The following is a 9,957-nucleotide window of genomic DNA, read 5'->3' as shown; positions in this document are numbered from 1 at the left end:
TACCAAAGGCCACCTAACCTCCAGAAGGCTAGAACACAACTTAGATAAAGACTCCCAACTAGACCAGTGATCATACCAGTCACCAGAAATCCAGGTCACATAGATTAGAAAACCAAAGAGGAAATAGAAAGCAAAGGGAAAAAAAAACTTTCATCCAACAAAGACAAACTCAGAAATCAAGGACTAGAACTAATAATTCCATACCTAGATGCCTAAAAGCCAATGCAAAAATACAATAAATGGCATCCAAGAGCCAAGGTATCCTACAACAGCAAGATCTGAATATTTTAAGGTAGCTAAAGCACAAGGAAAGGACTTTAAGAAAACTTTATGAAGATGATAGAGTTCCTTAAAGAAGAAATGAAAAATCCTTTTAATCAAATTGTGGACAAGGTAAACAAATTGAAGAAACAGATTCAATAGTCAAACAAAATGTTGGATTTTAAAAACACTAACACAAAACATCCAGGAAATCTGGGACACCATGATCCTCGCCAGTATGCCTTGAGCTAAATAGTCTGATGTGTTTAAGATTTTTATGTTTTGATTCTTCTCTTTCTATTCCTGTTATTCTTACATTTGTTTTTTGCTGTGTAAGAATAATAGGAGTGGAATGAGTATCACAATCTCATGGTAAAATCCCAGAAAATATTTTTAAGAATATCATAGAAGAAAATTTCCCTGACCTAAAGAAGGCATGCTTATAAAGAATTAGGAAGCTCATATAGTACCAAATAGCTAGAATCAGAAAAGATAATTCCCACGTCACATAATAATCAAAACACTAAACATACAGGACAAGAATGAATATTGAAAGCTACAAGGGAAAAAGGTCAAGTAACATAAATGCAGACCTATATGAATTACATTTGACTTTTCAACTGAGACTCTTAAAGACACTAAGGCCAGGACAGTTGTCTTGCAGACTCTAAGAAAGCACAGATGTGATCCCAGATTAATAGATTCAGCAAAAATTTCTATCACAATGCATGGAGAAAGCAATATATTTCATGACAAAGTCAAATTAAAAAAAATGTCTATCCACAAATTCATCCTTACAGAAGGTACTGGAAGGAAAGCCTCCAACCCAAAAAAGTTAAAGATATCCACAAAAAAAAGTAACATATAAACTCTTGTCATCAAAACCCAAAAAAGTGAAACTTGCAAACACACACACACAGTACCACCATAGCCATCCCCCCCCCCAAAGAAACTAACAGGAATTAAAAATCACTGGTTGATAATATCTCTCAGTATCAATAAACACAATTTGCAAATAAAAAGAGAAACTAACAGAATGTATATGAAAGCAGGACACATCCACATAACTCAACTTTAAAGATAGATGTTTTCTCAGAGTAAAACGTTGAGAAAAGATTTTCTAATCAAAAAAGACTTAAGAAGAATCCTAGTATAGCTATTTAATACCTAATAAATAGACTTTGGACCAAAATTAATCAAAAGAGATAGAGAAGGACACCTCATACTCTTTAAAGAAAAATTTTGCAAGGTTGAAACCCCAATTCAGAACACCTATGTCCCAAATGCAAATGAACCCACATTTGTAAAAGAAACATTACTAAAACTTAAATCACAGATTTAACCCCACACACTAAGATCTAATAAACCCACACTTGCCAATGGGAAAGTTGTCAAGACAGAAAATAAACAGAGAAAGAAAATGACAAAAATGAACTTAACATATCTACAGAACATTTCATCCAAATGCTAAAGAATATACCTTTTTCTTATCACCTAGGACATTCTCCTAAATTAACCATATATTCAGTCACAAAGCAAGTCTCAAAAGATACAAGAAAATTTAAATAACTCTTCATCCTATCAGACCACCATGGATTTCAAGTCCATGGATGTGAAAAAGTGGATTTCAACAACAACAGAAACAGAAGAAATCCTATAAACTCATGGAAACTGACAGCTGTTTACTGAATTATCAATGGGTTCTGGAAGAAATAAGAAAGAAATTAAAGACTTTCTAGAATTGAATTAAAATGAATACATAACATACACAAACTTATGGGATACCATGAAAGCTGTGCTAAGAGGAAAATTCATAGCACTAAGTGATTGCATGAAGAAATTCTCATACCAGAACTTAACAGTGCACCTAAAAGCTTTAGAACAATAAAGCAAACTTACCTAAGATGAGTCGATGTCAGGATATAATAAAACTCATAGCTGAAATCAATAAGATAGAAACAAAGAGAACAAAAAGAATCAACGAAACAAAGAGTTGGTTCTTTGAGAAAATCAACAAGATAGACAAACACTTATCCAAACTAATTAAAAGACACAGAGAGAGCATCCAAATCAACAAAATAAGAAATGAAAAATGGGACATAACAGATACTGATAAAATCCAAAGAATCTTGAGGTCATACCTCAAAAACTTGTTTTCCACATAATTTGAAAATCTAAAAGAAATGCACAATTTTCTCAATAGATAGCACTTACCAATATTAAATTAAAATCAGAATAAAAACAATTTAAATAGACCCATAACACAAAGGAAATAGAAGCAGTCCTTAAAAGTTTTTCAACAAAAAAAAAAAAAAAAAAGGCCCAGGGCCAAATGTAACAGAATTCTACCAGACCTTTAAAGAAGAGCTAATACCACTACTCTTCAAATTATTCCACAGAAAAGTCAAAGAAGGAACATTCTAAAAGTCATTTTATGAGGTCTTAGTCACCCTGATAGCAAACCCACAAAAAGACTACATAAAGAGAACTACAGAACAATATTTCTCAAGAACATTGATGGGAAAATACTTAATAAAATACTGGCAAACCAAATCCAAGGACACATCAAAAAGATCATCCACCATGATCAAGTAGGCTTTATCCCAGAGATTCAGGGATAGTTCAATATATCAAAATCTGTTGATGTAATCCATCATATAAACAAACAAAGAAAAAGCACAGATCATCTCATTAGATGCTCAGAAAGCTTTTAATAATATTCTACACACCCTTATGATAAAAGAGAAATCAAGGATACAAGGGGCATACCTAATCATAATGAAGGTGAATATACAGCAAGCTAATAACCAGCATCAAATGGGGAGAAACTAAAAGCAATTTCACTAAAATCAGAAATAATACAAGGCTGTCCACTCTCCCCATATCTATTCAACATAGTACTGAATTTCTAGCTATAGCAATAATACATCTAAAGCAGATCAAGGGCATACAAACTGAAAAGGAGGAAGTTAAAGTATCACTATTTGCAGATGATATCCAAATATACATAAATGACCCCAAGAATAAAGATTAACTCAAAAGAATCAACAGCCCTCCTATATACAAACAATCAAGGAGCAGAGAAGGAAATCAAGGAAAAACACCCTTCTTAACACCCACAAAGAATATAAAATACCCTGGGGTTACTCTAACAAAGCAAGTAAAAGACTGGTATGAGAAGAACTTCAAGTCTTTGAAAAAAGAAATTAGAGAAGGTATCAGAAGATGGAACGATCTCCCATGCTCATGGATCAGTAGGATTAAAATATTTAAAACTCTACATCTTATCAGAGAAATCTGAAGATTTAAAGCAATTCTCAATAAAATCCAAAGAGAATTTTATAGACCTTGAAAAACAATATCAAGTTCACATGTACAAAACTCTCAGCATAGCTAAGACAATCCTGTACAATAAAAGAACTTACAGTTTCTGATTTCCAGCTCTACTACAGAGCTATGGTAATAAAATATTGGTATTGGTGAGTGGAATCTAATTAAAGACCCAAACATAAATTCACATACCTATTGACATCTTTTCTAATCAGAGAATTCTCAATAAAAGAAGCTGAAAAGCACTTATAGAAAATTTTAGCATCCTTAATCATTTGAAAAATCAAAATCAAAATAATTCCAACTAACACCTGTCAGAAGATTAAAAGCACAAGTGATAGCAAGGGGAATACCCTTCCATTGCTTGTAGGAGTGCAAACTTGCACAGCCACTTTGGAAGACAATACAAGAAAGAATTTCTCAGAAAATGGCTGATTGATTTACCGCAAGTCCCAGCTATGCCACTCTTGGTCATATACACAAAGGCTGTTAATAATGAAAAGGCACTTGCTCAACAATGTTTATAGCAGCTTTATTTGTAATATTCAGAACCTGCAAATAAACTAGATGTCCCTCAACCAAAGAATGGATAAAGAAAATATGCCACACTTACACAATGAAGTATTACTCAGCTGTTAAAAATAATGACATCATAAAATTTGCACGCAAATGGATGAAACTTGATAAAAAAAATCACCCTGAGTGAGATAACTCATATCCAGAAAGCCAGTGATGACATTTACTCACTTATAAGTGGATATTATCTATAAATTAAAGGATAGCCATGCTACAATCTACAGACCCAGAGGGGCTAGGTAATAAGGAGGATTTAAGGGGTGAAAATTGGATCTCCTTGGAAAGGGGAAATAGACTAGATTTTGTGGGAGGACAGGGGGTGGGTGAGATGGAAACATGAGGAATTGTGTGCAGACTGAAATAGTGGGACATTTCAGGGTAAAGTCAAAACCTAGTGCCAGGAAACCCCCAGGAATCTGCAAGAATAATCCCAGTTAAGACTGCTAGCCATATGGAATATGTATCCTAAACTGTTCATCTTCTGGGACCAGGCGAGTCTTCCAGTGGAGAGACTTGGAAATCACATAATCATTGACCTACAGTCTGTCCTGCCTATGGGATGTGCTGGGGTAAGGGTGGTATAAAGAGTGTGGGAGTGGCCAACCAATGACTTTTCCAGTCTGAGATCCATGCAGAAAGGTAAACCCACTCTTGTCATTGTGTGGAGCTCTAAAACCCAGAGGATAGGTCTCCCAATGTACTGGCTAGTTTTGTGTGTCAACTTGACATAAGTTAGAGTCATCAGAGGAAGGAAATGACTGGATAAGATCCAGCTCTCAGATGATTTCTTGCTTAGTGATGAAGAGAGGAAGACCTCTGGTATGGTTCTATAGCAATATGGGCTGAGCAAGCCATGGAAAGAAAGCTAGTAAGCAGCATCCTGCCATGGCTTCTGCATCAGCTCCTGCATTCAGGATCCAGCCCTGTTGGAATTCTTGTCCTGATTTCCTTAAGCCATGAAGAGCAATACTAAAGTGTAAGCCAAATAAACCATTTCCCCTCCAACTTGCTTTTTGGTAATGGTGTTTTTTTGCAGCAATAGAAACTCTAACCAAGACATTCAGAGACCCAGTATATAATCAAATTCGACTGACAGAATCAATCAATCAATAAATAAATAAATAAACTCAATCTAATGATGTCTAAGGATATTCTGATGTACTCATAGATTGGTGCCTAGTTCAGCTGTCATCAGAGAGGCTTCGTTCAGCAACTAATGAAAACAAATGCAGAGTGCCACAGCCAAACATTTGGTCGAGCCTAGGGAATCCTAAAGAAGAGACAGAGTAAGTACTGTAGGAGCCAGAGGGGTCAAGGACAGTACAAGAAACACACAGAATCAACTTAACTGGACTCAGAGAGGCTCACAGAGATTGGACAAACCACCAGGGATGGTATTGGCTTGGGCCCTCACAGTTGTGAATCTTGGTCTTTCTGTGGAACTCCTAACAATGGAAGTAGGGACTGTCTCTGACTCTTTTGCAACTGTTTGTGACCCTATTCTTCATACTGGGTTGCCTTGTCCAGCCTTAATAAGAGGGGAGGTGCTTGGTCATACTGCAACTTGGTATGCCATGTTTTGTTGATATCCATGGGAGGTATGCTTTTTCCTGAATAGGATCAAAGAAGGAGTGGGGGGAGGGCAGAGGAGACATAGAGGATAAACTTGAGGAGAGGAGGGAGGCTAAAGTGCAATCTGGGTGGGAAATAAATAAATTTAAAAAATTATATTGTATAGCCCTGGTTTTATTGAGCAAAAGAAGGAAGAAAGGCACAATGGTTGTGAAGGATTTGAAAGAATCTGAAGGGAAAAAAGGAAAGAGCAGCTCTGGTTAAAGCAGGTTTTCCTGTAGAAATCAAGGTTGGTGCTAGCTGCTTAAGCAGAAGGATCAATCTCTTCTGAACCAGCACTGGGTGCTGCTAATTAAATGATAGCATATCTTATCTCCAGACTTTCTTAGCTCCACCGCTAAGTGCTGAACTTGCTTCTTTTGCTGATAAGATTCTCCTTTGGAAGCTACCTGTAACTTTCCCTGAAAGCCGAAGGCCTTCGCTGCTTTAAAGTTTTCTTTTTATTCACTTGGAGAGCAAATAAAAGTTGTTTAATTTCGCTGACTAAAATTAGTCAAGCTGTAACAGAAGAGATTAGGAATGATCACCTAATGCTTTTCCCCCTCTGTTTAAAAAAGTAGGAGGTCACAGGCTTTCCATTATTTAACAAGAGTTAGTCAGGGCGCTTTGGTGTTTCACAGTTTTGTTTCTGTGGGGCTTACATCTTTGTTTCATTTTGGCTTCTTCCTTATTTCACCTAATGGAGACAAACACCATGAGTTTAGAAAATGTGATTATGGAGAAATCTTTAGCTGTAACTCACTTACAGGTAATACTACAATGCATAGAGTTCTGCTCTATGTTGAGATGAGAGCAGCTATATTTAGGTGTTTAGGGAAGTCTACTCTGACCAGTTAGATTCCAGGTCACTTCCTAATGTTCTGCATTCTATCCCAGTGCCACAGGCACAGACAGGAGCTATTTAGCTATGTCCAGCATGGGTATGACTGTGCTGCCTCTGTTTCTTTGGGAAGTAGAACTGAATATCCTGGCTGTGAATTAGCTGTCATTATAAACACATTGACTGTGAAGGATGTATTCCCTACATTGTACTGACAACATCATGATACAGGCAGGTTGTGAAGAAGTCTGCATTGCCTGATATAACCAGATCTTTCTTTGGTAACTTATATTATAATTTGTATCTTCTATTTTTTTCACATTTACCAAAGAGAACTTTATGGTTTTCCCATGAAGTTTTATCCATTTCCTTATGTTATCCTCTAGCTCGTGACTTCAGTAAATTCCTCAATTATTCCAAGATAGTTTTTCTAAACGGGCCAATTTGTGTTCAGAAATTTTGGGGAGGGTCCTGTACATTCATGCAACCCATTCTTATGTGGACCCAACATGAAATATATATTGTGAGTTGAAGACAACACATACATGTGAACACGCAAAGAGACGCATGATATAGTGGATGTTATAATCTGCTGGCTTGGCCTGTTACCTGGGTGCCCTGTGCTTTTAAGAGACAAGCCTTCCACTTCCAATCTCTCCGTTCCCACTGAGGCAAGCTGATTGCCAGCCTTAATTCCCCCGCCCCCTCTCTCTCTCCCTCCCTCTGTCCTTCTCCTGAAGAGGCAGTTTCTGCCCCTCTCTCTCTCCTCTCTTTACCCTTCTTTCTTCCCATCTTCCCTTTCTCCGTAACCCTATACTCTTATACTGTTCCCAATACCCACTATATAAACTCTGTACCCAACTTCTTTCTACATGGCATATCTGTCTGTCTCCCACCCATATGACCTTGAGTCACCCATCACCACCCCTCGTGGGACCGGTCTCGGGTCACCTCTGTCATGAATGATAGCATTGGTATGTGACTCAGCCAGGCTTTCTTCATGTTCCCTTTTGCCTACAGGGGGCAGGAGGGGGCAGGAAGTATCTGGACCACTTCCTGTGCCCGCTCCATTGCTGCAAATGGTAAGGTCCTCTTCTCCAAGTCAGCTTTTGCTGACATTCATTTCTGCTGATTCCCCATGGCTGAGGCCTAGGATCTTGTTTCTCATTTCAAACTGTTGTTCTTGTTTCATCTGGGACCACTGCCCTTCTCAGACGGTTGTCCTCATCTTGGGCCACTGGGGGTGGTCCTGCCTGGTCCTCAATTCCTATACTGATGGAACTCAGATTGGCCTGACTGATCACTCGATCTTTGCTCTGTCTCAAAGACATTTGCAGACACTTAGCCTTTGGGTCTTGTCTCTTTCTCATGTCCTCAGGCATAAGAAGTACTTTCATTCCCACCTGCCTCCTGAGGATGTCTTTTCTAGATTCTACAATCTTTAAGCTTAATGCCTTACTTACAGATTCCTAACCTTACTTGCCTTTGCACTAACAAATGGCCTACATACCCCTTAAAAACAAGCTAAAGTGGGAGCTTCCTAATTTCTATCAGTTAACAGGCAGATATTAAAGTTTCTATCCAGCCATGGATGCATGCCTGCTTTTCCTTTCACTAGGCAGCTACACCCCTCCTCCTGCCTGTAAATGCTCCTTTTCTTGCTCCTATTCTGTCACTGCTCCATCCGCTGGTGTGTGTGTGTGTGTGTTTGTGTGTATCACGTTGTACACTTTGCGTACATACAATTTTGTCAGTTAAATAGTACAAAATGTTTTTTTTTTTTTTTTTTTAAAGTGTTAGCATTTAATTGGCCTCCCTGAGTGGCTTCAAGCCACCAGAACACAGGCACCTCCAACACCCTTTATCTTCTCTTCAGCTCTTCTGCTGAAAAATTTGGCTTTCACGATGACAGGCTGCTTAGGGAGCTTTCCCTTCCCCAGAACTTTGTAGTAGCCCGATCGCACGACATCAATGATGGGAGCAACTCCAGTCTTGATCTTGGCAGCGTTGACCCGGGTCTGCTCACTGACCAGCGTCCACAGTTTATCCAGGTTGACAGTAGGGCAGAAGCTCTGGTTCCTCTTTAAGTGGTAATGCCTCATCCCAACTTTCCCGAAGTAACCTGGATGATATTTGTCGAAGTTGATCCTGTGATGATGCATGCCTCCAGCGTTCCCGCGTCCTCCCGGATGCTTGCGGTGTTTACCGATTCGGCCATGGCCGTGGCTCACGTGGCCCCGAAGTTTCCGGGTCTTCCTCAGTCTGGATGGCATGGCGGTGGCAGAAAGGAAAAAGGGAATAGTACAAAATGTTAAAAGTGAAAGCACTATGGTGGTTTTTAAAAGCAAATTTGCAAGGATAAAGTATTTCATTTCTTTGGTTTTAAAGTCTCTCAAGTTGAGAGACATGCTACAGAAGGGGTTTTGAAAAAGCTTGCTTGTACCTCCAAAATTGAAGCAGATGATGACTGTGTCTTTGACAGCACCATTTAGGCTTCTTGACCTGAGCACCTGCACAAGTTTGTTGAGTCAGCTCACATTCTGCACACAAAGACACTCTCCCTGCTAATCCTGCTGGGTTGCCACAGGAGGTCTTTGCTGATGGCCAAAGCATTTTCCTGCCCAGACTTGCCTTTTGCATGGTGGCTTTCTGCCATGTTATTCCCATAAGATTATACATCCCAAGTGGCCTGTAAATAAGGTATTCCACTTAGCTGCTTGTTTTACATTAAGTTGGACTGTAAGAAGAGAATGGTGAGTTGTAACTTATGAAGTGAATATAGTGAATATGAGTCAACTCAGGTCAGGAGAAACAAACCATATGCATATTCCAGAGGAGGACAGAACAAAATAAAAGAATGCAGAAGGGAAATGTGGCTGGCAGAGCCCAACAGATAGATAGCAAGTAAAAAATGGAGATCATATCTATCACTGGAAGTGACTTAGCCAAATATGTAATCATTGTCAGAGTGCACAAATTAACTTGTCACTGAGATGGCAGCAATTCTAAGTAATGTTATGTCGTTAAAAATATACACGTGGAGGCTAGTGAAGCACAATAAATTGTACACAAGAGGAATGTATTAAAACATGAGAAGAAAATAATCTGTCATAAAAGCCAAATATTCAGTGCCAGAAAGAGATCTCAGTAAATGATGCACAATAACCGCATGTCTGTGGCAGCAGACACACACATCTGGGTAGTAGTGAAGCCAAGTGGTCAACGCTTTATAGAGCCACTCTTAGCCTTGTTTTATTTTCTACAGTGGCTTCAGGTGCTAGTACTGCTTTGACATTCATTTAGGACTTCTGAGATTAGTTTTATTCATACTCTGACCA

The 9,957-nt window shown here is 38.6% G+C and overlaps 1 pseudogene; it reads right to left on the bottom strand.

Moving 5' to 3' along the window:
- Positions 1–8,390: 8,390 nt before the first annotated feature.
- On the bottom strand, positions 8,391–8,904 carry LOC101986258 (annotated as a pseudogene).
- Between the last annotated feature and the right edge of the window lie 1,053 nt (positions 8,905–9,957).

This window comes from Microtus ochrogaster, chromosome 6, assembly GCF_000317375.1.
Source record: "Microtus ochrogaster isolate Prairie Vole_2 chromosome 6, MicOch1.0, whole genome shotgun sequence".
Classification (NCBI taxonomy): domain Eukaryota; kingdom Metazoa; phylum Chordata; class Mammalia; order Rodentia; family Cricetidae; genus Microtus; species Microtus ochrogaster.
The sequence above is the reverse complement of the archived record's forward strand: the minus strand, read 5'-3'. Positions and strand labels throughout refer to the sequence as shown.